Source organism: Ochotona curzoniae, unplaced genomic scaffold, assembly GCF_017591425.1.
Source record: "Ochotona curzoniae isolate NIBS_2020 unplaced genomic scaffold, NIBS_Ocur_1.0 patch175, whole genome shotgun sequence".
Taxonomy (NCBI): Eukaryota; Metazoa; Chordata; class Mammalia; order Lagomorpha; family Ochotonidae; genus Ochotona; species Ochotona curzoniae.
The window spans coordinates 893,611-921,606 of record NW_024466723.1 but is presented as its reverse complement, the minus strand read 5'-3'; the positions used below and the strand labels follow the sequence as shown (position 1 = coordinate 921,606).

At 54.7% G+C, this 27,996-nt stretch overlaps 5 non-coding genes across 5 annotated transcripts; 1 reads left to right on the top strand and 4 right to left on the bottom strand.

Moving 5' to 3' along the window:
* Positions 1 to 5,976: 5,976 nt before the first annotated feature.
* LOC121166610 lies at positions 5,977 to 6,167 on the top strand. Its single transcript, XR_005885441.1, has one exon. It is a non-coding gene; the product is annotated as a U2 spliceosomal RNA (small nuclear RNA).
* A 2,275-nt stretch (positions 6,168 to 8,442) lies between these two features.
* Positions 8,443 to 8,633, bottom strand: LOC121166609. The gene has a single exon (XR_005885440.1). It is a non-coding gene; the product is annotated as a U2 spliceosomal RNA (small nuclear RNA).
* A 4,062-nt stretch (positions 8,634 to 12,695) lies between these two features.
* Positions 12,696 to 12,886, bottom strand: LOC121166612. The gene has a single exon (XR_005885442.1). It is a non-coding gene; the product is annotated as a U2 spliceosomal RNA (small nuclear RNA).
* A 9,052-nt stretch (positions 12,887 to 21,938) lies between these two features.
* On the bottom strand, positions 21,939 to 22,129 carry LOC121166608. Its single transcript, XR_005885439.1, has one exon. It is a non-coding gene; the product is annotated as a U2 spliceosomal RNA (small nuclear RNA).
* Positions 22,130 to 26,209: 4,080 nt separating this feature from the next.
* On the bottom strand, positions 26,210 to 26,400 carry LOC121166607. The gene has a single exon (XR_005885438.1). It is a non-coding gene; the product is annotated as a U2 spliceosomal RNA (small nuclear RNA).
* Between the last annotated feature and the right edge of the window lie 1,596 nt (positions 26,401 to 27,996).

The following is a 27,996-nucleotide window of genomic DNA, read 5'->3' as shown; positions in this document are numbered from 1 at the left end:
AGTCTTTGAAGGTGCTGAAACATTGCCCCTATAACATCTCCCTCAGATATTCACACCCAAGATGGAAGTTGTCACTTAGCTGATAAAGGCAAGGAAGCGGAAGGTCCCATACCACCCTTTGTCTCTCATGTTTGCAAGGGAAGGTGTTGATGAACAAATGGCAAGGAGGAGGTGGGGTACAGGAGCTGCAGAGGAAGCCCAGCATGTCCAGGTAGCATCCCCCACCCCCAGGACTTGTCTCCATTACTGGAGGTGCTAATCACTGCCCCACCCCCACCCAGCCTCAGGGAGCCTCCACTTTGCAGGGTGCTTCTTTCCCCTAGGCTTTGGGTGGATTTGCAGCAGAGCCTGTTCAGATCCGTGTGTGATGAGCTGTCACGTGGAGCACCTGCTGTGTGCAGAGCCCAGTTGGAAAAGTTCTGGAAAGATACCCCTGAGTGGAATGGACATACATGCGCCCCTCAGTTTATGGCATAATGGGAAAGAAGAGACTGATAATGACTAAAGCGATAAATCAGGATCACGCATTTGGCTACGGTTAAAATGCCTAGGAAGTCTCCGTCTCTTTCTGTCTTTCTCTCTCCCTGTCACATAAAGAAAATTATCAGAAGAAGGTGACATGTGCCATGAAGGAAAAGGAACCACAGCAGAGAATGCTAGAATGTGCTAGAGAATGCTAGAATGTGCTAGAGAATGCTTGGGGTGGAGGAGGAGACATGCTTTGGCTTGAGGGCGGGTGTTTAGGAGGGCCTCTCACGGAGGGGACATTGAGCCCCTGTTCAGTAACAAAGAGTCGATGAGTGTCCCCGGGAGAGGGATGCACTAGCTGGGAGCTCCCTGCTCTTCCTCCTCCTCCTGCTAAGCCTGCCTGGGCAGGAGTGGCTTCTTCCACTGCGGCTCCACACTGCCTGACACTGTGCTCAGGACATCAGGAGTAACCAGGGTGTCTTGCATGAATTAATGAATATGTGATGGAATGACTGCATGTACTCAGGAGAGAAAGGCCCCACCATGTGCCTGGAGCATCCCAGTGTATGGGGCCTGTTGATTCCGAACTGCCCAAGAATTCCCACAAAACCCTGCCTGGTACTGAGCTCTCAGGCCTCATTGGGCAGGAGAACGGCAGGCGAGGGAACAGGCTAACACAAGAAACAGAGGCCCCCCAGACCTGGCACATGCTGACACCCTGTTTGGAGGGTGGATGTGAGCCCATGGCCTCACTGCTGACTGCAAAGCCGCTTCCCCCTCAGTGCCCCCCAAGTCTTTGTCGCCATACTGGTCCATGCTCTGGTGTTAGGGAGGCCAGGGGGTGGGCGGAGTTCAGCTTGGCAGACATCTTCATTGCTGTCTTATGACCAGGAGGAGACAAATGAAAGGACTGTGCGGGTGGTGTGCCTGTGGATGCCAAGCAACAGCAGGCAGCTTGGCAATCAGACCCATTTTTGAAACCTCAGTTGAGTCAAAAGAAGAAAACACAACCTATAGCTAAGAAAGTGCATGAGTAACAATGTGGGAAAGAGCTTGTCAGGTACCCTACCTCCCAACCTGGAGCAGGTTATGAGGGCACCAGGTCCACACCAAGTGCAAGGATAGACCCAGAGGCCAGACATGAGCAGATGCTGCCCCCTGGTGGACATGCTTCTCACTGCCAGATCCCTGTAGAACGCCGGAGGAGCAAAGGGTAAAGTTGAGACTCCTTTGCCCCCTTCTCAAGTCTTCCTTTCAGGCAGGACCTTATCTACACTTAGAGATGATGGTAGGAAATGCACTTTCTCCAGGTTCCAGTAACGTGGGGACGAGCTCAGTAGCCGCGTCTGTGGGCTGTCAGTATAGGGCTGTGTAGCATATGTCTGTGTGGCAGGTTGGAGCTTGACCAGGGAGCAATGGAAAGATGGGACTGTTTGTGACAGCATCAGGAGCAGCCCCACAGAGGAGTCTGGAAAGGAGGTGAAGGAGGTGGATGTGTGCATGGAGAGACAGGAGGAAAATTCCGAGATCTAAAACATCTCTATGCCTCAGCTGAAGGTGACTGCCTTGGTGACCTTGTACCTAGGCAGGTGTTACACTGCTGGGAGAAAAGCAGCCAATAGCTAGTGGGCATTCTGGGCCTGGTTAATGCCAAACCTGTGTTAACTATACCAGTGTGCCAGCATAGTTGCTTTTCCTATTAAACAAACAAATAAAAAATTAAAGATATTCAATTTTGGAACTTTGTGCACCACTGCACAATAGCGGAGCCACTGGGATTACAACTGGCACCCATATGGGATCCTGGCATGCATGAAAGGTGAGAACTTTAGCCACTAGGCTACCATGCCAAGCCCAAATATCTTAAGATTCTTAAACTCATATTCTGTTTTTCTTGTTCTTTTTTGTAATTTTATTTTTGATGATATTTACCTAGTTGATTAGGGTGGGAAGGATTTAGGGTCAGGGGGACAATGGGTGAGACTACTGTTTACACATTTTCTTCTTCCTGCATATGGGGGAGAGAGAGATGCAAGAGAAAAACCATGCCCAGCCTCCCAACCACTGCATTACCTGGGGTTGGGGAACTGCCATCCGATGTCATCCCAGGGTCCCCACTGTGGAGCATTTTCTGAGGTTTTTGCTTATGTGGTTTCAATAGTTCTAAGATGCTGCTGATATTGCCACTGCAAGGATGAGAAAATCCTTGCAAAGTGGATTGGCTGGCATAGTCTACCTCTGAGTCTCCATTCACCCAGAAGTTTGCTGTCAAGCTTCACTGGGGTAGTTGATCAGTTTGTTCTGCCCTTCATCCTCAGCAAACCAATGGGTGCTGTGGCCCAGCCCAGCTCAGCCCTGCCCAACACATACTTAGCCCTCATGTACAACAGGGGAGCTGCAGCCCAGTCAGAGCAACCCCTAATAACCCCCACTGGACTGTTCCCCCAGTTCTGTTTCCTTTGCCCGCCAGCATGTGCAGTAGACTGGTCCAGTCTGCCCCCCATCCCATTGAGATCTCATGTACGTCATTGGGCATTGAAGCCTAAATCAATCCAACCAACCCCACCCTCTAACCCACACATGTCAGCGGGTACCACTGCCTGTCCAGTCAGGCCCACCCCCGGTCCTGGTTCAGCGGGTACCACTGCCTGTCCAGTCAGGCCCACCCCCGGTCCTGGTTCAGCGGGTACCACTGCCTGTCCAGTCAGGCCCACCCCCGGTCCTGGTTCAGCGGGTACCACTGCCTGTCCAGTCAGGCCCACCCCCGGTCCTGGTTCTCATGGTCACCAGTCGGAGTTGTAGCCCATCAGAGAACAGCACACAGCCTCTCCACTGGATCTACTCCCTGCCCTGGATATTGAACTCCACAGGTGGTTCTGCAGTTTAGCTCAACAGGACTTGCCCCCAGTCCCAGCACCTGTCAGCTGATGCTGCAGCAAAGCCCAACCAGCCTCTCCTTACTCTGGCTCATGCCTATACCAATGGATAGAATCGGTTAATCCAGCTTGGCTCTCCCCCTAACCCAGCTCACATGTAGGCCAACAGTTACAGCCCTGCCCAGCCTGGTGTGCCGCCAGTTCCAGCTCTCACACTCACCAGCACGAATAGCATTGGCATCCCTACTATTCTACCAGGCTCACCCTGACACCAGTCTCATGTGTGCTGGTGAGTGTTTCGGCCCAGTCTTGCACAGCCCGTCTCACCTTGGCATTTGCCGGTGGGTGCTGTAGCCTGGCACTGTAGCCTCACCTAGCCCAGTGTGTTCCCATTCCAGCCCCCACTGGTTGGAGCTGCCACCTAACCTGGCACAATCAGATCTCAATCCTGGCCCTAAGGTGAACTGGCTGGTGATGCAGTCAAACCCAGTCTGTCCTACACCCCATCTTGGTTCTCAGATCTGCCAGTGGATGCTACAAACTGGCCCAGCCTGGCCCACCCCCATACCTGAGCCACACATATGCTGGCAGGTACTGTAACCTGGTCTGCTCTGGGCTGCTCCTTGCTTTGGTTCTTGCATCACCTGCAAGCAATGCTCCCTGACAAAGGAGTTCCCCCAAGCTCCTCCACTGGGTCTCTGCTCAGTGGCAGACTCACACACACCATTGGATCTCTGGCCTGAGCTAATTAATAAGTCCAATTCCTGTCCTGGCAGGAACAGTAGCCAACTGGCCCATACCCAACGCGGTTCTTACTGTTGAGTGTTATAGCCTAGCCACACATAGTCCATGCCCTGACACAGCTCTCATGTGGCCCACATGGGAACAGAAACCTAGCCCAGCCTGTCCTACACTCACTTTGACTCTCACAGACACCAATGGATACTGGAGTCTAGCCCAGTCTAGCGCACCACAGACCCTGCCACGCTCATGCCAAGGGACACTGCAGCCATGTCCAGTCCAGACCACCACCCCCATTCCGGCCCTTGCATTCACCAGTGGGAACAACAACCTAGCTGAGGCATCCCCTTGGCTCCCTAGCCAGGCCTGTTCCCAGCCACAGATCTTGTGCATGCCAGTGGTTGCTCTGACGCCGCTCTGCATAACCCGTTCCTTCTTGACCTTGCCATTGGTTGCTGCAGCCTGGCCTGACCAGGCCTGCCCCCATCCCAACTCTCACCGGTGGGTGCTGCAACCTGACCCTGCCCAGTCTATTCCCATCCTTGATTCATGCAAACCAGTAGGTGTGATAGCCTAGTCTGACATACCCTGTATCCCAGTCTGGCTCCCGCACTTCCCAGTGAGCTAAGGTTGGCCTGACCCTGTCCGGTATACCCTCTTCCAAAACCACTCCCCAACATGTGCGGACAGGTGGTGCTACCCTGATCAGTCTAACACCTAGGCTGGAATCACATTCCCATCAGCAGGAGCAACAGTCCACCAGGGAAGTTTCTCTAGTTCTCCCACCAGACCCAGATCTTGCTCAAGCCGGCACGTGCTAGGCCCTTACGTGTCATAGGCCGCCCATCCCATCCTGGCCTATGTATAAGTGGTGGATGTTGTGGCCCGGCCGGCCCTGCTCTGCATTCTTGGGTGTGTCTACAGGTGCTGCAGCCTGGACCAAGCCAGCCTGTACCTAAACCCTGTACCCATGTGTGTCGGGGGTTCTATGGTCGTGGCTAGCAAAGCCTATCACCACCCCAAGCTCCAAGCAAAATCAGCTGAAATTGCAGATCACAGGGGTAGCTCCACACATTCCCCACAGAATCTGCCCCCAGACCAAGTTCTCTTGCATGCTGGTTAGTTCATGCCCCAGCCTGACATTACCGGTCCCCTATTTCAACTCTTGTTGGTGAGTACTGTGATCTAGCCCTGCCAGCCCTAGCTTTAGTGTGCACCAGTGAGTGGTATTGGGCGTTAGTGAATGCTAACTACCCCAGCTCTACTATCACACGAGAGCTGATGCTTCAATCTGAACGTTGAAGGTCCTTGTGTTCCCGCCTCAGGATCCCCCGAGCAGGTACCTAGGGCCTTGTCGTCCAGGGCCAAGGCCAAGTACTGAGGCCACGCACCTTGAGCCCTGCCGCCTGGGAGTCTACCCCAGGGTTAGCCGGAGACCCTACGGCTCCGAGCACCACGCCATCTTCTCTTTCTACAAAAACCGCGGAGTGCACTGACCCCGCAGCGCCTTCCCTGTACAGACCGCTCTCGCGTAAAGCCCAAACTCCTTCTGCTCGGAATGTTCGCGCACAGTTACAAAACAGCAACACAGGGAGCTGCAGCCGGATGTGGGACAGCCCTGTACTCGCGCTGCTGTGACCCGCTGGCGGAAGAGGCGGAGCATGCAAATGAGAGGCGGCTGCTGAGCCCGGGCATGCCGGGAAAAGCATGGCAGTCAATGTTCTCGCCGAAAACGTGCCGAGTGGGAGGTGTAGAGCGGAGCCTGACGAGGTGCATGAGGAGTGTGAAGGAAAGAAAGGAAACGGGGGTGAGAAGTAGGGATTGGGTTTGTGACCGCGGGTAGAATGTGTGTGAGCCGAGTTGGGAAGCGGGAGGCGGGCATTGGGTAGGTATCGCTTCTCGGCCTTTTGGCTAAGATCAAGTGTAGTATCTGTTCTTATCAGTTTAATATCTGATACGTCCTCTATCCGAGGACAATATATTAAATGGATTTTTGGAGCCTGGAGTTGGAATAGGAGCTTGCTCCGTCCACTCCGCGCATCGACCTGGTATTGCAGTACTTCCAGGAACGGTGCACCCCCTTGGGGGAATAAGTTTAGTCTAAAAGCAGATTACACTGTAGAATCCTAATTTGGTTCTTCACAAATAAAAACCCATCATTAGGGGATGGATAATGGCAAAGAGTTCAGAATCCTATTGTCAAGGTATAGTTCAGTTTCATGGGGAGCCCATGTTTGGTCTGCAAGTAGATATATACTCTATTGCATCTTCGCATCTGTATGTGGTAGTCTCCATTACATAGTCATACATGCCCTTAAATGAAAAGCTATGAGCCTGGCACTGGGGCCCAGCGGCTGAAGTCCTCGTCTTAAACGCATCAGGAATCCTTATGGATGCCAGTTCTAATCTCAGTAGCTCCACTTCTGTCGGGGTCCCTGGTCCCGTGAGCAAGACTCGGGCATGGTATAGACTCTTTGTAAAGTTTATTGCTGTGGACTTCAAGCATAGCTGGAAGCTCCTCACATCATCCGGCGAGCACACCAATCATGACTTAGATCATGTAGCTTCCCTGCGTGGTGCTTGGCCCAATCCTCAGTAACTTCCCGAAACCTGTTTACCACCTTTGTGCCACAAAGCAAGGATCAACAAGCGCCATCTTTGAGGCGCGGCTCCGCTCTCCACACACTTACTTCCCATCCAGCTCCCTGCTTGGTGGCCTGGGAAGGTAGTTGAGGATGGCCCAAAGCCTTGGGACCCTGCACCTGCATGGAGACATGGAGGATGTTCCTGGCTCCTGGCTACGGATTGGCTCAGTACCAGCCATTGCGGTCACTTGGGGAGTGAATCATTGTACGTAGGATCTTCCTGTCTCTCTCTGTAATAAAAATAAATGAATCATTATGAAAAATGAAAAGCCACAATACACAATCAACAGGAATACAAATTTATAACACCATGAAGTTCTGAAGTGGTTTCAACGGTTCAACAAAGTGCTATTGGTCCCACCACTCTAATCACAATGAAATCTCTTCAGAATCCTTTGGTTATTAGGGCCCACCTTAGAGTTTCCGTCAGCCCAGATATTCACTACCAATGTTTCGCTGGAGTAGTTGATCAATTTGTTTTGTCCTATGTCCTCTGCCATAGTACCAGGTGTCCTCTGGAGGCTCCAATGGGTTGCCATTTGCTCCATCTGCATTTGGAAATGCTTTCCATTGCTCCATCTGAGCCACTGTGGAGGCCCAGTGAAAGGGAGGAAGATCCTCCCCGTCAAATTACAGAAACTGCAAAATTCCCGATGTCGGCGTTCTGAGTCAAGTGGTTCAGCTGGTAGGGAATACCCACGGAAAAACTCATCTAAGGCCATCCCAGGCCTGTTTGTTATTATTTTTAATACTTATTTTTATAGTAAAGTGAGATATATATACAGATGAGGAAAGAGGAAGATCTGTCCAATGAATAACTCCCCAAGTGGCTACAACAGCGAGAGTTGCACCAATCCAAAACCAGGAGCCAGGAGCTTTTTCCAAGGTTCCCAGTGTAGTGCAGGGTCCCAAGGATTTTGGTCGTCCTCTGCTGCTTCCCCAGGCCACAATCAGAGAGCTACTTGGGAATGGGTCCACCGGAACTTAAACCGGAACCCACATGGTATCCCAGTACTTAGCAGGCAAACACTTTAGCCACCTAGGCTACCGTGCTGGACCCTATCTAAAGCTTTTGAGCAATGAGTAACATGTAAAACAGAAGTTCAAGGATTTAAGGGCCGGGCCTCGCATGATAGCTTAAGTGGCTATAGTCCTCACCTTGCACGCACTGGGATACTATATGGTCACCAGTTCCAACCCCCGAAGCCACTTCCCATTCAGTGGCCAGGTTGTGGCCTGAGAAACGCTGTTGTTGAGATGAAAACGGACAGGAAAGGTTCTGGCTGGTGGCAACGCAGAAGCTAAGCCCAAAGCTTGCAACATTTCTGCCTGGGATAAGTAATGTGGTCAAGGATCAAGTCCACTGTGGTGACATCAACAGTGGGACATGCACTGACTGATGATGATGACATACCAAACAATGCATCACAGGCTCCATTAAGGAGCCTCATTAAAAGGCTCTTACACAGAAAGACCCACAGGGGAGAAACAGAACTTTTGCAGCAAGCAGGTTTCTTACCAACTGCTGTAGCGCAGGAAGTGCAGATGCTGGTGAACAACAAGGAAAGCACAAAGACACCTACAAGAAGATTATGCTGCTAAGAAAAAGGACAGCGCAATTTGAGCAACCTTTGCGCACGAAAACACAGAAGATCTACAGCAAACAAACTCTAAAACAGTAACCTGCTTTTAGACTAGACTCATTTCCCCCAAGGGGGTGCACCGTTCCTGGAGGTACTGCAATACCAGGTCGATGCGCGGAGTGGACGGAGCAAGCTCCTATTCCAACTCCAGGCTCCAAAAATCCATTTAATATATTGTCCTCGGATAGAGGACGTATCAGATATTAAACTGATAAGAACAGATACTACACTTGATCTTAGCCAAAAGGCCGAGAAGCGATACCCGCACTAACACAACGCGCCCTACACACCAACACACCCTGCCCCTCACACTCACGCTCACCCCGCGCCCGACCCCGACCCCGACCCCGACCCCGACCCCGCACCCGCCCGCGCACGCGCCTGCCGCGCCACCTCCTCCCGCTCCTCCTCGGCCGCCGCCGCCAAACCTCGTCTCCACTCGCGCGCGGCTCGGACGCGCTGCTGGGCGGGGCCCGAGCCCCGACATCTGCATGCCCCGCCCACGGACCCGCCCACGGACCCGCCCGCCCCGAGCACCCGGCCCGGTGCCCGTCGGGGCGTCTCGGCTGCCCACGCGGGACGGATGCCCTCCCCACGACTGCCAGGGGCTGTCCTGAGCCGTCTGCGGCCCGGGAGCGGGCAGAGGGATGTGGAGTGCGGAGAGAAGGGCTAGCCCGCCCCCCACGCGCCCGCCCAGTGCACCGGAATGCATAAGCCATCATCGCTGCTGCTGTCCTTAGGAGTAGGACCTTAGGTGGCGTTTACAGAGTTGATCTGGTCGGGAGGGATGCAGGGTGAGGGCCAAATGGGTGTGATCGTTGTTCCCAGACTTTCTGTGTCTTCTGCCCATGCCTGGGGAGAAGGGTGAGTAAGGGCAGAAGTCATACCCATTCTCCCAGCCATCGCGGGACCCGAGGACAGGGAGCAGCCCCCCCATCTCGACCCAGGGCCCCGCGTGACCCATGCTGTGAGTGTTCTGCCCAGGTGCGTGTGACAGTTCTGAACTCTGTCGGTCTGGCCGATCCGTGGAGGAGAAGTCCCTTCCAGTGTCCGTTGGCTGACACAGTCAACCTTAGAGTCTCCATGTTGTCCAGATAGTTGCCGTGATCATTTGCCCATTTGCCTGGGGTAATCGTCCATAGGTTCTGTTCCTTATTCTCGGCGTGGGACCAGATATCCTCCACAGGAACAATGGGCTGTGTGCACCATGGTCTGCGTGCGGTCCAGCACTCCATCCTTCACACCGAGGAAGACCAGTTCTCACAGGTGGAACGTGTGCCCGCTCGAGGTCCTGTGCCCTGCCACATCCCCGACCCTGAGGCTCATGGACTCGGCAGCGACCGTGCAGGTGAGTTCGAGAACCTAGGCCAAGTGACCAGAGAGCCGCCGTGCCAGACTCTCCATGCCTGGGGTTCACAGAACCAGCGCCCACCACGCAGGTGGGCCCAAGGAGCCAGGCCAGGCAACCAAGCCCAGGACCTGCCGCAAGCCCACTCCTGGGGTTCCTGGGCCTGGCACCCACCTCGCAGGTGGGCCTGGGGACCTGGGCCAGGCAGCTTGTGCCCCAGAGGACATCTGAGCCCTGGGGCTCCCGAACCCAGCACCCACCACACAGTCAGGATGAAAATTCCAGCCAAAACGGCTCCAGGGTCCACGGGAACGGCTGCCCCCAGGCATCACAAATCTGGCATCCACCGTGCAGGTGGGCCCAAATGCCCGGGCCAGGCAACCTGGGCCCAGGGGAGCCCCTGCCGCTGAAGTTAATGGACACAGCACCCACTGTGCAGGCAGGCTCAAGGACCTGCACAGGCCTTGTTGGATTCCCCACCTCCAGGGCTCACGGAGCCAGCCAACACACACCTCGCAGGTGGACGGAAGTGTCCTGGCCAACCAGCCAGCGCCATCGGACCCCTCCACCCCCCAGTGCACATGGACACAGCACTCACAGCCCCTAGACTGGCATGGCTCATCTCACCGTGGCATCTACCAGGGGTGCTTCAGCCTGCTTTGGTCCAGCCTGCTCCCAGTTCGAGCTTATGTCGGTTGGGGCTATCGCCCAGCTTTGCACAGTCAGATCCCCATCCTGGCTCCAGTGTGAACTGGCCCGTTCTGCGGCCCGACCCAGCCCCTCCTGTACCTCCTTCTGGCTCTCAGTCTGCCAACGGATGCCATGATCTGACCCGGCCTGGCCTGCGCACACCCAGACCTGATCCACGGCAACCTGGACTGGTTTGGACTGCTCCTTATCTTGGTTCTAGCGCTCACGTGCAGGGACTGCAGCCTGGCATGGGTGTATGACATACGTGTGCGTGCGTGTGTGTGTGTGCGTAAAAGAGTAAAAGAGACATATGTTTTTTTTAACTGGAAAGGCAGATTCACAGAGCATGAGAAGAATGTTCCATCTGCTGTTTCACTCCCCAAGTGGCCTCAACGGTTACAGCTAAGCGAATCTGAGGCCAGGAGCCAGGAGCCAGGAGCCTCCATGTAGTCCCACCAGATCCCTTTTCCCACCGCCTTGGCCTAACAACCACGTTGTGACTGTTTGGCAGAATGAGTGGGATCTCCCACTGAGTAATGTTCTGCATGTGCAATGTTAAAGAAAGATTTATGGGATTATCTGGGGTTGTATTTTTTTTTTTTTGAAACTTTATTTCTGTTTATTGGTAAGGTAGATCTACAGAGAGGAGGAGACACAGAGTACAAGATCTTCCCTCTAACGGTTTACTCCCCACGTGACCGCAACAGCTGGGGCTGAGACCATCCAAACCCAGGAGCCAGGAGCTTCCTCCGGGTCTCCCACACGGGTGCAGGGTCCCGGTGCTGGAGCGTCCTCAACTACTTTCCCAGGCCACCAGAGCAGGGAGCTCGGAGGGAAGCAGGGCAGTCTTCCGTCTACCGGTCGATTCCCAACAGTCAAGTCTGGGCTTCAGCTGGGTCTCTCATGAAGGAGCTGAGTGCATCGGTGGTTGACAAGGGAGCTATTCGCAAGCCCGGAACACCTGGGCTTGTGTCAAACCTTGGAACACCAAGCGGCAGACCGCATTCCCTGGTGTCATCTGCCCTTTGTGCCTCCCCCTGGCTAAAAACAGCAGAAGAGGGCCCGGCGCGGTGGCTCAGCGGCTAAAATCCTCACCTCGAATACGCTGGCATCCCAAACGTGTGCCGGCTCTCGTCCCAGCAGCTCCACTTCCCATCCAGCTCCCTGCTTGTGGCCTGGGACAGCAGCCAAGGACGGCCCAAGGCCTTGAGACCCTGCACCCGCGTGGGAGACCTGGCGGGAGTGCCTGGCTCCTGGCTCCTGCTGGGCGCAGCAGCACCGGCCATGTTGATCACTTGGGAAGTGGAAGATCTTGCTCTGTCTCTCCTGCTCTCCGTAGATCTGCCTTCCCAATCCAATCTTGAAACACAAGCCAACAGAAGAGAGCAGCCCTGGCCTCAGCACTGGCTTTTCTTGTTGCTTTCCATGAGTCACAAGGAACGAATCAAAGCTCACCGAGGCTCCGCGTGAATGTCTTCTCCCTGTGCTAAGACCTGCCAGCTTCCCACAAGGCAAGGATTTAGGGACAGCTTTGTATGCCGCTGGGCTCTTCCTGGGGCTGCAAGGCTGCTTCCTTAAGCAAGGGCGTCTGTCATCTTGAAAGTGCAGATGATGGGCGCAGCGCAGATGAATGCAATGGTGTCTGTGTTCAGCATTTTCTTGCGTGTTGGACGGACCCCGGCACTGCCTGTTGGCTGTCTTCCCGGGCAACGCTAGGAGGGGGCAGTGCTTTTTTTTTTTCCTGTGGGAGTGGGGAGGAGGACGGGAGACCCTTGCTGTGGGGTAAAAAAAAAAAGGCTACTGCGGGGTCCAAGGCAGATCCCCCACTTGGGACACAGCTGCCCGCTACTGTGTTAGTGCACTCGGGCGGGAAGACGGTGCAATGCGAGAGGAGAGGAGAGGAGAGGAGAGGAGAGGAGAGGTCCGCGTGCAGCCAGGGGAGGGGAGAGCCAGATGGAGTGTTGGGCTTTGGTGTGAGGCAGCGTGAGGCCTGCTGGTGGTGGTGTGTGTAATGAAAGAGTGGGTGTAAGACATATTGCTGCAAGAGTAGTGTTGCAGGGAAGAGTGTGAGGCTGCGCATTGTGGGAGGAGGTTGGTATGAGAAATGCAGTATATTGCAGTTGGGTGGCGAGTAAGTTGCTGTTGGGAAGCAAGAAAGACTGAGGAAGAGAGAAGCAGCAGCAGCGGTTAGTGGTTGCAGGAAAAACATCAGCAAAAGACTAGTGGCAAGGTTGGGCAAGGGAGAGACAAAGTTCTACTGTTGTAACTACACTCATTTCCCCCAAGGGGGTGCACCGTTCCTGGAGGTACTGCAATACCAGGTCGATGCGCGGAGTGGACGGAGCAAGCTCCTGTTCCAACTCCAGGCTCCAAAAATCCATTTAATATATTGTCCTCGGATAGAGGACGTATCAGATATTAAACTGATAAGAACAGATACTACACTTGATCTTAGCCAAAAGGCCGAGAAGCGATACCTACCCAATGCCCGCCTCCCGCTTCCCAACTCGGCTCACACACATTCTACCCGCGGTCACTAACCCAATCCCTACTTCTCACCCCCGTTTCCTTTCTTTCCTTCACACTCCTCATGCACCTCGTCAGGCTCCGCTGTACACCTCCCACTCGGCACGTTCTCGGCGAGAACGTTGACTGCCATGCTTTTCCCGGCATGCCCGGGCTCAGCAGCCGCCTCTCATTTGCATGCTCCGCCTCTTCCTCACCCGCCCGGAGCTGACGTCCCCGCCCGCCACCTGCTCGGGCCCCGCCCCCTGAGCGCCTCCAGAGGCCTTCCCGACCTCTGAGCACAGCTGTGAGCTGTTCCTGCTGTTTCGCTGCATCAGTTACGGGTAGGGGTTTCCTTGTCACCGCTGAGATGCCACCCAGAGCTCTCAACTGTCGCGTTCGCACCCCACCCCCCATTTCTCCTACAGGGTGCCCCTGTGTCCTTTCTAAACCTGTGTCCTTTACTTACAGTTTCTGTCTCTATTGGGAGTTGAAGATTCGTGTGTTTATTTGAAAGGTCGACAGATGGGGCTGTGGCTGGGCAGCGAGCTCATCAGCCCCTGGTTCAAACCACACATAGCTGTAGCAGCAGGGACCGGGACACGCAAAGCCTAGCACCCCGACGTGCATCCTCTGCCTTACAGAGGAGGCACACTACCTGAGTGCTGGATGCGTGAGCTCGGTCTGGCACTTCTGAGAGCCAGAACGGTTGTGGGATGGGCTGGGCTAGACCACAGCCCCTGCCGGTTCTCATCAGAATTGGATATGGGGTGGTCAGGCTGTGCTAGCATCTGGGTCAGTCAGACTGGGCCTTCGTACCCACCAGTGCGTGCTAGGACTGGGGGCAGGCCCGTGGCAAGCTGGGCCGCAGCACATGGGAGCAGCAGCAGACCTGGTAGGGGCAGCTCCCTGCTAGGCCATAGCTCCCTCTGGTGACCACAAGGGCCTGGGTCTAGGGGCAGGGCATGCCAGGCCGGGCTGAAGCAAGTGGTGGCATATGTGTGTGCTGGGTCTGGGGATGGGCCAACCTGGGCCACTTTGCAGCACACTGACATGAGCGAGGCCAGGCTGAGCGCAGGCCAGGCCGGGTTGGGCCACGGCACCCACCGAGTTCCAGTGCGTGTCTTGGTGACTGCGCCTCCTTAGTTGCTTATGCCTGTGCAGTGGACAACAGGCCTGGATGCACACAGAGGACGTGACAGCCCACGCCCCAAGGCCAGTAGAGGACACCCAGAGCCTGCGTGTCAGAGGATGGAAAGCAGAACGGGTCGACCACTCTGCTGCGCCTGCTCTCCCTTCCTTCCTCCCTTAAGAGTTCTTGATTTGCTTAAAGCCAGAGTCACAGAGAGGGGGATCACAGACATACTCCAATTGTGTCTAGCAGTTCAGGCTAGGCCACACCCAGGAGCCAGAACTCACCTGGGTCTCAAACTTGTGTTCAGGGGCCCAAACAATTGGACAATCTTGCAAAATAAAGTTGAACTGGCACCATATGGGATGTGGGTGTGCAGGCAGGTGAGATATACAGAGAGGAAGATCTTCCGTCCGTCCAAGTGACCGCAGTGGCTGCAATGGAGCTGTGCTGCTCTGAAGCACAGAGCTTCACCTGGGTCTCCCACGTGGGTACAGGATCCTAAGGCTTTGAGTCATCCTCAACTGCTCTCCCAGGCCACAAGCAGGGAACAGGATGGGAAGCGGGGCTGCCGGGTTCAGAACTGGCACCTGTTAGATGATGGCCACCGACCGCCCGCCCGCTTGGTGAAATAATATCGGCAAGTTGTTCAGAGTTGAGATGGAAGCTTTATTGGAAAATCCGCTCCTGGGCCCCCTTCGCGCAGAGGGGAAGGAAGAGGGAAGCGAAAAGGGGCGTCTGAGATACGTGTGGAGGAGTTTTATACCCCTCTAGACATGTGGGAAGGCAAAGGGGCTGTCTGTGCCCCAACTATGCAAGGAATGTCCATTCAGGTGTCCCATTGGTCACCTGGAATCCCGCCAGGTAGGTGACGTAACTGGCTCCTGTGGCCCCTCCTCCTGTTACAGGCTGGAGCCTAGGAGATGTGGGGGCAGGGCAGACCAGACCCTAGTCTCCAGTGCCCTGGGCAGCCATCATTCCGGACTCTTGGTAATAGGAAAGGGGGCGACGAAGTCGTTCTGACTACTTCCTGCTGAAGGGGGTCGTAGTCCCTAATTGTGGTCCGGAGAGGGCTCAGTGGGCACCGGAACGTAGGGGTGGAACAGCAGTTGGTTGAGAGTGACCCGTGAGGCTTCTTGGATTTTTTCTTTGGCAAACCTTAGAAAACAAGGGGCAATTGTTAATAAAAGGCCTATAACTATTAATGGGGTTAGTATAGGCATGAGCCAAGTTAGTAGGGGGGATTCCCAGATGTTAAAACCTGAATCCTTGCCCACATTTTGCCAACTATTGAGTTGATCCCTTATTGACTGGAGATTTTTTTTTTTTAATCCCAGTTACCAGATTCGTTAATATAATAACAATACTGTTCCTGTAGGAAGACACAGGTTCCCCCTTTGCTTGCAGTCAGATCTAGGGCTCGTCGATTCTGGAGTGCCACTTCAGCCAGCGAGGTGGTTTGTCACTGTAAGGATGCCAGGGACCAGGCTGAGTCTTCTATAGCCTGATTGAGGTCCGCTTGGAGCTTGTTGACCTCGATGATGGAGTGACCTAGGGCTCCTGTACTGAGGACTACCGCCAACAGGGAGGTAGCAATAGACATTCCTACCAAAGTTGGAATGAAGACTGCCAGTTTGGTTTTTTCAAGATCCTGGGAATTTGAAATTTCCTGTTTAGCTTCTGATTAAGAAAGCAGTGTTAGTTGGTGCACCTGCTAGAAAATTCATCACAGTTGACTGAAATAGAAGAAAATGACATGAAAGAAGAATTCATGCTGGAGGCAAGACAATTACATTGAGCCATGTTTAGACATGGGGCAGGGGCTGGTCAGCAGAATGGAGATCCCAGACACCTTGCAATATATCTCTGCATAGGATGGTGATATGAGGTTTCCCAGTGCGACACAGCTGTTTGGAATAATAACATTTGTTAAGAGGTGGGCTAGACATGTGCCCTTGACAGTGGCATGGGTTGCAATACACTAATGAGGCAAATCCAGCTGAAATGAAGAGGAAGTGGTTAGCTGTTGTCCAGAAGAGGAGTAAGAGAGGAGTGAGGTAGTCGGGTGAGTTGGTGGGTCAAGGAAGTGGCAGACAATTTATCCTTGATGCGAGCACTAAAATGTTTGAGGTGAGAAATATGATACCAGGAAGTGTGATCAAGGAGTTTGGCAGTCACAGGCATGGTCAGGGTCACGAAGTGAGGCCTGGTCCACTGAGGTTGGAGTGAGCGTGGGTGGAGGGTCTTGAGGAGGACCAGGTCACCAGGCTAGAGAAGAGAGGCATTGGGGTCTGATGGTGTGGTAGCAGCCAGGTCTAGAAGATAGCAGTCGACGTGGTCTCAGAGAAGCTTTTGTGGGTGAGCACATGGGTGAAACCGATCTGCCAGTTCTCATCTGGTTGATGTCCTTGCAGCTGGTGAGTAGGCAACCTGAGCTTAAGGGCTCCTTGAGGAGAAACAGTGGAAAACATTAGGCAGGAGGAGTTAGTGAATGAGGCATTGGTGATGGGCATCCCTTTGGTGGTAAGAAATTCCCTCTCCTGCCAGGTGGCAGGATGGGAGGCAATTGGCCTCTAGGGTGGACTCAGGAATGAGTACCACATAGGCTGCATGGTGCAACCATGCAGGTTGGACAGCGAGCTACCATCCACTAAAGAGTGAGGTCAGGAGACTGTAGAGGCTGATGCAACAAGCCTTCCCTAGGTAGGAGATGAGAATCAAGGACTGCTGGCAAGAGTGAGAGATTGGAAGTTGAGGAAAGTGTTAAGGGGAGAGGACGGTGGGTGAAGTTCTCAGGAAAGACTCGTAGTTACATCTCATTGGTGCATAACCAGAACAACACACAAATTCCACAAGCTGTGGGAAAGGGGAAGCAGGAAGCAGTGTCAGGGTCCAGGTTGGGATGTTGGAATCACTCACATTTTTCCTTTCTGTTACATATTGGGGAGGAATGGCAGGCTCCTCGCCCTGCAAAAGAAACTGGTTAATGGTTTGGTTAGAAGAAATTTATACATTTGAGTGGATGACACAGGAATGGAGGGAAGGGTTACTTATCAAAATGATGGCTTGATTTCCTTCTGAAGCTCACTGGACTATGTAGTCTCTGAGGGTTGGTCTTGAGGAGCTTCTTTGGCGTGCTTCTATGGTGACGCATGGATCATCACAGCAGGTGTTGATCTCTGCAGACTTCACATTCTGGCCATTCTTGGATGGAGTGTCCATTTGACTTAGGCAAAGAACTGGGAACACTTTTACTCAGCCCCGATATCGCGGCTTTATGTTGTATGGAATTAGTGGGGAAGCTTAGGCAGGAACATGTATGACAGCTGGTTAAGATTATCTAGTGAGACCTTGAGAAACAAGACAGGATGTATAGTCTGGCCTGCTTCTAGTCTTGTATTCTTTCCCTCCCTCTGCTCATGGGGACTCTGGCTGCTAGCAGGAGCTAAGTCAGGGCCTATGGTAAGGCCAGGGCTCCAGTAGACAGTGGCCTTCAAGGTTACAGTGCTAGCTAGTAAAAACCGTTTCTAAGGTCTTACATACACGAACTCTGGAGTTTCAGATAAGGTCAGGACCATCCATCTCTTCACATAGAGTACTGGAAGAGACATCATAAAGGAAGTGTGAAACTGTGGAGACATCCCATTGACTCCCATTACCTGGCTGGACAGAGAGGAGAGCCGGCCTGAAAGAGAGGCTAGTATAGAACAGATGTTGTCTCTGGACAGAATATACAGCTTTACCTGTGATGTTGCTGACCCCAGGCCATCCCTCCATAGCGACGGATGCTTTGGGAGCTGGGCAGAGTGAAGGGCTTTCTAGCTTGTGGCCCACCATGGTTCTGACCCAGGAATACTTTGACCCCCAGGGCAGTCCCATCTCTAGTGGCCTGGCTCTTGGCAGAGCTAACAAGACTCTTTGAAAGCCACTTCTATCACTGCAGCTGGTTGCCCAATATTCTGGTTTCCCATATCACAAGCAGGTGCTACTTGAGGGTAGACTAGCCTTACTGGGTCTCCTAGAGAACAGGTTACTGTATAAAGCCACATTAATGAGCCTCCTGATGCCTAGCTCGCTACTCTTCCTCTGGGCCCTGGTTAAAGTGGGCCACAGAGGCAACCACGGGATGTCAGCCAAAGGGATGCTCAATTCTATCCCTGAATGCCTTAATGGGCTGATCTAGGAATTTGTAGTTACAGGCATAGTCCTGATAGTTTTAGGGTAATGCCTATGAGAAGATAATTAGGCTGCTTGGTCTGACAAGTTAGCCATCCCTTTAAAGGGTCTGGAAATCAAACTGTGCAGCCTGAGTCCCTCAGTGAGAGAGAGAAAGAGAGAGAGAGATGAAGAAAGTAGTTGGAAGCATCAGATTAATTACCATCAAGTAAAAACTCTCAAATAGAAGTTCTAGAAAGCATTTGCCAAAAGTCTGATGTCGGCTACAAATTTGAAACAAGCACAGGTTTACAATTAGCTTAAATTGTACATTAGAAAAAGCAATAATATCAGAGATAAATATTTAGAAAAATGCTATAGGCAATTTTAAGGACAATGATAAATTACATTGCACATAAACCATACAAGATGTATTCCTCTCAAAATTTTCATGACTTCCCATTCCTTCTACGACATGCTTTAACCTGGAAATACTCTATAAAACAATTGGTAAGAGCACGTGAGTTTACCTCATGGCTTGGAATAACTTAGCAGTGGATTAGAGCAACTCTATACTGGATTATTTTGATATACAAATTTTAAATTAAGTTTCGGAACAACTTAGCAAATTACAGTTTTGTTCTTTTGATAGATGTTAATTAGCTTATCTTCTTATCCCACCCATCTTAGATAAGGGGTGGGGGTGGGGATGACGAAAGGAAAAAGAGTTAAAAGCAGTTGCTGCAGCAGCAGCAGGGAATCAGGCATTATTGGGGTTAAGTCAGAAGAACCAAAGAGGGAGAGCAGGTTAGGTTGAGGGTGAGAATGGAGAAAGGCAAGATGGCAGACAGGGTCCTGCCACATGAAGGAAGGCAAGATGGTGGACAGGGTCCCATCAGGTGGAGGAGAAAGGCAAAATGGTGGATGGGGTCCTACCACATGGAGGAGTGGGAGGGGAGCTGGGAAGATGGCGTCAGAACAGGAAGTGGAGAGAGGGGGCTTGGGAACATGGTACCTGCGCAGGAAGTGAAGGATCCGAAGGAGGAAGGTTCTGAGTGGGGGAGAGCAAACTGGGGGAAATGTAAGGTAGAGGTCAGAGAGGTTCTTGGGCAGGGACAGGGACCTTCTGTGCAGCAAGGATGTCCACACAGAGGGAAAAAGGAGGAACAAAGAGAATGATGGGGTTAGGTGGAATTAGGTGGGGCAAGATATGGGAGTAGATAGAATAAGGGAGGGGTGGGAACATAGCAAAGAAACAGAAGGTAAAGCAAAAGTGACACTGGAATCCAGTGGCTACTCAGGAAGTGAAGGAGTCTGGAAACATTACAGAAGGACTGGGAGCTTAGAAGAGGTGACCTTGGGGAACATGGCACAGGGACTGGAGGAGTAACGTACAAGGTGGATGGGCCAAAGGCTCCAAGAGAGGCGAAAGTGCAGGTAAAGAGGCTGGCAGAGAAGGAGATGGGGAAGAAGTGGGGGCTGGGTTGAGTCCTAAAAGTTCTGGCGGCTCAGAAAAGGTATGGTTAGGTGAAAAGTCTAAGAGATCCTTGGGAGAGTGGGAGGGCTTAGCCTTGGCCAGGAGAATCTGAGTCGTGGAACAGGAGGAACATAGGGAAGGGCAGGAACGGAGTTTCCAAAAAGCTTCCACATAACAAACTTAAGACCATTTACCCTCGCGAGGACAGAAATTACCCAATTCTGTGAGGATCTGAAAATCAAATGTGCCTTCCGCTGGCCATTTGGAGCCTTTTCCAACACGTACTGTGGCCAGGCCACGGTTGAAAAATGGACAAGGCGTTTTCTGCGTAAGTCCTGGCCCAGACCCATGGTTTTAAAATTGGCCAATAAACAGCTTAAGGGGGTTGGGGGCCATGGGCTCAGGACATTTTGTTGCCCGTCCTGTCCCAATAAAGTATCTCGCGGCTAATCTAAACACAAAGAAGGCGTCCCCGCTTTGAAGTTCAGACTAGAGGGGAACCTGGTTCCCCGTTAAGGAGGGCCAGTCAGTAGGGGGGACGTCTCACGCCCCTCTGAGGGCCCTGGATTGGTGGGAGCCGGTCAACGACCAGGGCGTCCCCCGTCTCGCTGAGGGCTCAGGACAGGCAGACCACGTGTACACGGTTTGGGGGGTCTGCAGGAGGTTAGGGAATACTTTTCAGGACAGGAGGAGCAGGGCGGAGGGGCTTACCTCACGTCTGTCGCTTCGCAGCCGGCAAAGGCCTTGGGGCTGGCGGCTTAGAGGTGGAGAGAGGAAGGGGCGAGCTCAACCAGTTTAGGGAGCCCACGCATCCCTTCCCGGGTTTCGGCACCAAATGTTAGATGATGGCCACCGACCGCCCGCCCGCTTGGTGAAATAATATCGGCAAGTTGTTCAGAGTTGAGATGGAAGCTTTATTGGAAAATCCGCTCCTGGGCCCCCTTCGCGCAGAGGGGAAGGAAGAGGGAAGCGAAAAGGGGCGTCTGAGATACGTGTGGAGGAGTTTTATACCCCTCTAGACATGTGGGAAGGCAAAGGGGCTGTCTGTGCCCCAACTATGCAAGGAATGTCCATTCAGGTGTCCCATTGGTCACCTGGAATCCCGCCAGGTAGGTGACGTAACTGGCTCCTGTGGCCCCTCCTCCTGTTACAGGCTGGAGCCTAGGAGATGTGGGGGCAGGGCAGACCAGACCCTAGTCTCCAGTGCCCTGGGCAGCCATCAGCACCCACATGGGAACCCTGCGTGTTCAAGGTGAGGACTTTAGCCACTACGCTACCGCACCAGGCCTCAAATGGAGCAGTCTTTCTTAGCCTCAGGAACACACCTGAAAACAACCCAGCATTTTACAATCCACAGTCCTGCCCTGACCCAAGCAACATCACAGGTGGGTCCAGCCTTCCTCTAAGGGAGAACTCCCCAGTAGACTCCTCTCTGGTCAGCACCAAGTGGCTTACCCAGCCTGAGGATTTGCAGGCAGTAAAACCTTCACAGTCTTCTTGCCCCAGGGAAGCCTGGGGGACATTTGCTCTGGTCTCCCTGGGCTGATAACACTGAGTGATGAAACCTCAAAGGAATTGTTCCTCCATTCACAGGCAAACCCTGTGTCCTGGAGGCCTGGGAGGTAGGAGGAGCAAAGGCAGGCAGGACTGGAGCCCATTCGCCCTGAGCCCCAGTCTGAGCACAGGCTGCACCTGCTCTCTGCTTCAGCTGAGCCTGCTCTATGTCCTGCGCTGTATTCTCCAGGTTAACCCACATCCCTCGACTTCCGCAGTCGGAATGACAGAGCACTCACACCATGCATGCCCTTTACACTTTCTGGGTTTAATCCTCCTTTTAAAGATTTATTCATTTTGGTTGGAAAGACAGACAACGATGTATACAAGGAACTAGACTATACAAGGAACTAGACGAAAGTGAAAGGGCAAGAAATGCTATTCTGGAGACAGAAACTCTTGGGAATTTTCAAGGCAGTAAAGCAGAATCAGACAAACCAATTTCTTCAAATAAGACTTGATGACTGACAGGGTCAGACTATTCAGGGAGGAGATGCTAATGAGTTTCCTAAAGACCAGACACCAATAACGCAGCAACACAAAAACCAGTGGAGAAAAAAGAAAAAACTGCGACGGAAATCTTGAAAAATGAAAAGATGGTGCCTAAAGGGGTATAGGAGAAGATAAAATGAACAAACATGAAGGGCAGAGTTGGGCAAGGGAGAGACAAAGTTCTGCTGTTGCAACTACACTCATTTCCCCCAAGGGGGTGCACCGTTCCTGGAGGTACTGCAATACCAGGTCGATGCGCGGAGTGGACGGAGCAAGCTCCTATTCCAACTCCAGGCTCCAAAAATCCATTTAATATATTGTCCTCGGATAGAGGACGTATCAGATATTAAACTGATAAGAACAGATACTACACTTGATCTTAGCCAAAAGGCCGAGAAGCGATACCCGCACTAACACAACGCGCCCTACACACCAACACACCCTGCCCCTCACACTCACGCTCACCCCGCGCCCGACCCCGACCCCGACCCCGACCCCGCACCCGCCCGCGCACGCGCCTGCCGCGCCACCTCCTCCCGCTCCTCCTCGGCCGCCGCCGCCAAACCTCGTCTCCACTCGCGCGCGGCTCGGACGCGCTGCTGGGCGGGGCCCGAGCCCCGACATCTGCATGCCCCGCCCACGGACCCGCCCACGGACCCGCCCGCCCCGAGCACCCGGCCCGGTGCCCGTCGGGGCGTCTCGGCTGCCCACGCGGGACGGATGCCCTCCCCACGACTGCCAGGGGCTGTCCTGAGCCGTCTGCGGCCCGGGAGCGGGCAGAGGGATGTGGAGTGCGGAGAGAAGGGCTAGCCCGCCCCCCACGCGCCCGCCCAGTCCACCGGAATGCATAAGCCATCATCGCTGCTGCTGTCCTTAGGAGTAGGACCTTAGGTGGCGTTTACAGAGTTGATCTGGTCGGGAGGGATGCAGGGTGAGGGCCAAATGGGTGTGATCGTTGTTCCCAGACTTTCTGTGTCTTCTGCCCATGCCTGGGGAGAAGGGTGAGTAAGGGCAGAAGTCATACCCATTCTCCCAGCCATCGCGGGACCCGAGGACAGGGAGCAGCCCCCCCATCTCGACCCAGGGCCCCGCGTGACCCATGCTGTGAGTGTTCTGCCCAGGTGCGTGTGACAGTTCTGAACTCTGTCGGTCTGGCCGATCCGTGGAGGAGAAGTCCCTTCCAGTGTCCGTTGGCTGGCACAGTCAACCTTAGAGTCTCCATGTTGTCCAGATAGTTGCCGTGATCATTTGCCCATTTGCCTGGGGTAATCGTCCATAGGTTCTGTTCCTTATTCTCGGCGTGGGACCAGATATCCTCCACAGGAAAATGGGCTGTGTGCACCATGGTCTGCGTGCGGTCCAGCACTCCATCCTTCACACCGAGGAAGACCAGTTCTCACAGGTGGAACGTGTGCCCGCTCGAGGTCCTGTGCCCTGCCACATCCCCCACCCTGGGGCTCATGAACCTAGGCCAAGTGACCAGAGAGCCGCCGTGCCAGACTCTCCATGCCGGGGTTCACAGAACCAGTGCCCACCACGCAGGTGGGTCCAAGGAGCCAGGCCAGGCAACCAAGCCCAGGACCTGCCGCAAGCCCACTCCTGGGGTTCCTGGGCCTGGCACCCACCTCGCAGGTGGGCCCGGGGACCTGGGCCAGGCAGCTTGTGCCCCAGAGGACATCTGAGCCCTGGGGCTCCCGAACCCAGCACCCACCACACAGTCAGGATGAAAATTCCAGCCCAGACGACCCCAGGGCCCACGGGAACGGCTGCCCCCAGGCATCACAAATCTGGCATCCACTGTGCAGGTGGGCCCAAATGCCCGGGCCAGGCAACCTGGGCCCAGGGGAGCCCCTGCCGCTGAAGTTAATGGACACGGCACCCACTGTGCAGGCAGGCTCAAGGACCTGGGCCAGAGATCGCACAGGCCTTGTTGGATTCCCCACCTCCAGGGCTCACGGAGCCAGCCAACACACACCTCGCAGGTGGACGGAAGTGTCCTGGCCAACCAGCCAGCGCCATCGGACCCCTCCACCCCCCAGTGCACATGGACACAGCACTCACAGCCCCTAGACTGGCATGGCTCATCTCACCGTGGCATCTACCAGGGATGCTTCAGCCTGCTTTGGTCCAGCCTGCTCCCAGTTCGAGCTTATGTCGGTTGGGGCTATCGCCCAGCTTTGCACAGTCAGATCCCCATCCCGGCTCCAGTGTGAACTGGCCCGTTCTGCGGCCCGACCCAGCCCCTCCTGTACCTCCTTCTGGCTCTCAGTCTGCCAACGGATGCCATGATCTGACCCGGCCTGGCCTGCGCACACCCAGACCTGACCCACGGCAACCTGGACTGGTTTGGACTGCTCCTTATCTTGGTTCTAGCGCTTACGTGCAGGGACTGCAGCCTGGCATGGGTGTATAACATACGTGTGTGTGTGTGCGTAAAAGAGTAAAAGAGACATATGTTTTTTTTAACTGGAAAGGCAGATTCACAGAGCATGAGAAGAATGTTCCATCTGCTGTTTCACTCCCCAAGTGGCCTCAACAGTTGCAGCTCAGCGAATCTGAGGCCAGGAGCCAGGAGCCTCCATGTAGTCCCACCAGATCCCGTTTCCCACCGCCTTGGCCTAACAACCACGTTGTGACTGTTTGGCAGAATGAGTGGGATCTCCCACTGAGTAATGTTCTGCATGTGCAATGTTAAAGAAAGATTTATGGGATTATCTGGGGTTGTATTTTTTTTTTTTTTGAAACTTTATTTCTGTTTATTGGTAAGGTAGATCTACAGAGAGGAGGAGACACAGAGTACAAGATCTTCCCTCTAACGGTTTACTCCCCACGTGACCGCAACAGCTGGGGCTGAGACCATCCAAACCCAGGAGCCAGGAGCTTCCTCCGGGTCTCCCACACGGGTGCAGGGTCCCGGTGCTGGAGCGTCCTCAACTACTTTCCCAGGCCACCAGAGCAGGGAGCTCGGAGGGAAGCAGGGCAGTCTTCCGTCTACCGGTCGATTCCCAACAGTCAAGTCTGGGCTTCAGCTGGGTCTCTCATGAAGGAGCTGAGTGCATCGGTGGTTGACAAGGGAGCTATTCGCAAGCCCGGAACACCTGGGCTTGTGTCAAACCTTGGAACACCAAGCGGCAGACCGCATTCCCTGGTGTCATCTGCCCTTTGTGCCTCCCCCTGGCTAAAAACAGCAGAAGAGGGCCCGGCGCGGTGGCTCAGCGGCTAAAATCCTCACCTCGAATACGCTGGCATCCCAAACGTGTGCCGGCTCTCGTCCCAGCAGCTCCACTTCCCATCCAGCTCCCTGCTTGTGGCCTGGGACAGCAGCCAAGGACGGCCCAAGGCCTTGAGACCCTGCACCCGCGTGGGAGACCTGGCGGGAGTGCCTGGCTCCTGGCTCCTGCTGGGCGCAGCAGCACCGGCCATGTTGATCACTTGGGAAGTGGAAGATCTTGCTCTGTCTCTCCTGCTCTCCGTAGATCTGCCTTCCCAATCCAATCTTGAAACACAAGCCAACAGAAGAGAGCAGCCCTGGCCTCAGCACTGGCTTTTCTTGTTGCTTTCCATGAGTCACAAGGAACGAATCAAAGCTCACCGAGGCTCCGCGTGAATGTCTTCTCCCTGTGCTAAGACCTGCCAGCTTCCCACAAGGCAAGGATTTAGGGACAGCTTTGTATGCCGCTGGGCTCTTCCTGGGGCTGCAAGGCTGCTCCCTTAAGCAAGGGCGTCCGTCATCTTGAAAGTGCGGATGATGGGCGCAGCGCAGATGAATGCAATGGTGTGTGTGTTCAGCATCTTCTTGCGTGTTGGACGGACCCCGGCACTGCCTGTTGGCTGTCTTCCCGGGCAACGCTAGGAGGTGGCAGTGCCTTTTTTTTTTTCCTGTGGGAGTGGGGAGGGGGACGGGAGACCCTTGCTGTGGGGTAAAAAAAAGCCTACTGCCGGGTCCAAGGCAGATCCCCCACTTGGGACACAGCTGCCCGCTACTGTGTTAGTGCACTCGGGCGGGAAGACGGTGCAATGCAGGACTAAGCGAGAGGAGAGGAGAGGAGAGGAGAGGAGAGGAGAGGAGAGGAGAGGTCCGCGTGCAGCCAGGGGAGGGGAGAGCCAGATGGAGTGTTGGGCTTTGGTGTGAGGCAGCGTGAGGCCTGCTGGTGGTGGTGTGTGTAATGAAAGAGTGGGTGTAAGACATGTTGCTGCAAGCGTAGTGTTGCAGGGAAGAGTGTGAGGCTGCGCATTGTGGGAGGAGGTTGGTATGAGAAATGCAGTATATTGCAAGTGGTTGGCGAGTAAGTTGCTGTTGGGAAGCAAGAAAGACAGAGGAAGAGAGAGGCAGCAGCAGCAGCAGCAGCAGCAGCAGCGGTTAGTGGTTGCAGGAGAAATGCCAGCAAAAGACAAGTGGCAGGTGCAAGTGGCAGAGAGGAAGGGCAGAGTTGGGCAAGGGAGAGACAAAGTTCTACTGTTGTAACTACACTCATTTCCCCCAAGGGGGTGCACCGTTCCTGGAGGTACTGCAATACCAGGTCGATGCGCGGAGTGGACGGAGCAAGCTCCTATTCCAACTCCAGGCTCCAAAAATCCATTTAATATATTGTCCTCGGATAGAGGACGTATCAGATATTAAACTGATAAGAACAGATACTACACTTGATCTTAGCCAAAAGGCCGAGAAGCGATACCCGCACTAACACAACGCGCCCTACACACCAACACACCCTGCCCCTCACACTCACGCTCACCCCGCGCCCGACCCCGACCCCGACCCCGACCCCGACCCCGACCCCGCACCCGCCCGCGCACGCGCCTGCCGCGCCACCTCCTCCCGCTCCTCCTCGGCCGCCGCCGCCAAACCTCGTCTCCACTCGCGCGCGGCTCGGACGCGCTGCTGGGCGGGGCCCGAGCCCCGACATCTGCATGCCCCGCCCACGGACCCGCCCACGGACCCGCCCGCCCCGAGCACCCGGCCCGGTGCCCGTCGGGGCGTCTCGGCTGCCCACGCGGGACGGATGCCCTCCCCACGACTGCCAGGGGCTGTCCTGAGCCGTCTGCGGCCCGGGAGCGGGCAGAGGGATGTGGAGTGCGGAGAGAAGGGCTAGCCCGCCCCCCACGCGCCCGCCCAGTGCACCGGAATGCATAAGCCATCATCGCTGCTGCTGTCCTTAGGAGTAGGACCTTAGGTGGCGTTTACAGAGTTGATCTGGTCGGGAGGGATGCAGGGTGAGGGCCAAATGGGTGTGATCGTTGTTCCCAGACTTTCTGTGTCTTCTGCCCATGCCTGGGGAGAAGGGTGAGTAAGGGCAGAAGTCATACCCATTCTCCCAGCCATCGCGGGACCCGAGGACAGGGAGCAGCCCCCCCATCTCGACCCAGGGCCCCGCGTGACCCATGCTGTGAGTGTTCTGCCCAGGTGCGTGTGACAGTTCTGAACTCTGTCGGTCTGGCCGATCCGTGGAGGAGAAGTCCCTTCCAGTGTCCGTTGGCTGGCACAGTCAACCTTAGAGTCTCCATGTTGTCCAGATAGTTGCCGTGATCATTTGCCCATTTGCCTGGGGTAATCGTCCATAGGTTCTGTTCCTTATTCTCGGCGTGGGACCAGATATCCTCCACAGGAAAATGGGCTGTGTGCACCATGGTCTGCGTGCGGTCCAGCACTCCATCCTTCACACCGAGGAAGACCAGTTCTCACAGGTGGAACGTGTGCCCGCTCGAGGTCCTGTGCCCTGCCACATCCCCCACCCTGGGGCTCATGAACCTAGGCCAAGTGACCAGAGAGCCGCCGTGCCAGACTCTCCATGCCGGGGTTCACAGAACCAGTGCCCACCACGCAGGTGGGTCCAAGGAGCCAGGCCAGGCAACCAAGCCCAGGACCTGCCGCAAGCCCACTCCTGGGGTTCCTGGGCCTGGCACCCACCTCGCAGGTGGGCCCGGGGACCTGGGCCAGGCAGCTTGTGCCCCAGAGGACATCTGAGCCCTGGGGCTCCCGAACCCAGCACCCACCACACAGTCAGGATGAAAATTCCAGCCCAGACGACCCCAGGGCCCACGGGAACAGCTGCCCCCAGGCATCACAAATCTGGCATCCACTGTGCAGGTGGGCCCAAATGCCCGGGCCAGGCAACCTGGGCCCAGGGGAGCCCCTGCCGCTGAAGTTAATGGACACGGCACCCACTGTGCAGGCAGGCTCAAGGACCTGGGCCAGAGATCGCACAGGCCTTGTTGGATTCCCCACCTCCAGGGCTCACGGAGCCAGCCAACACACACCTCGCAGGTGGA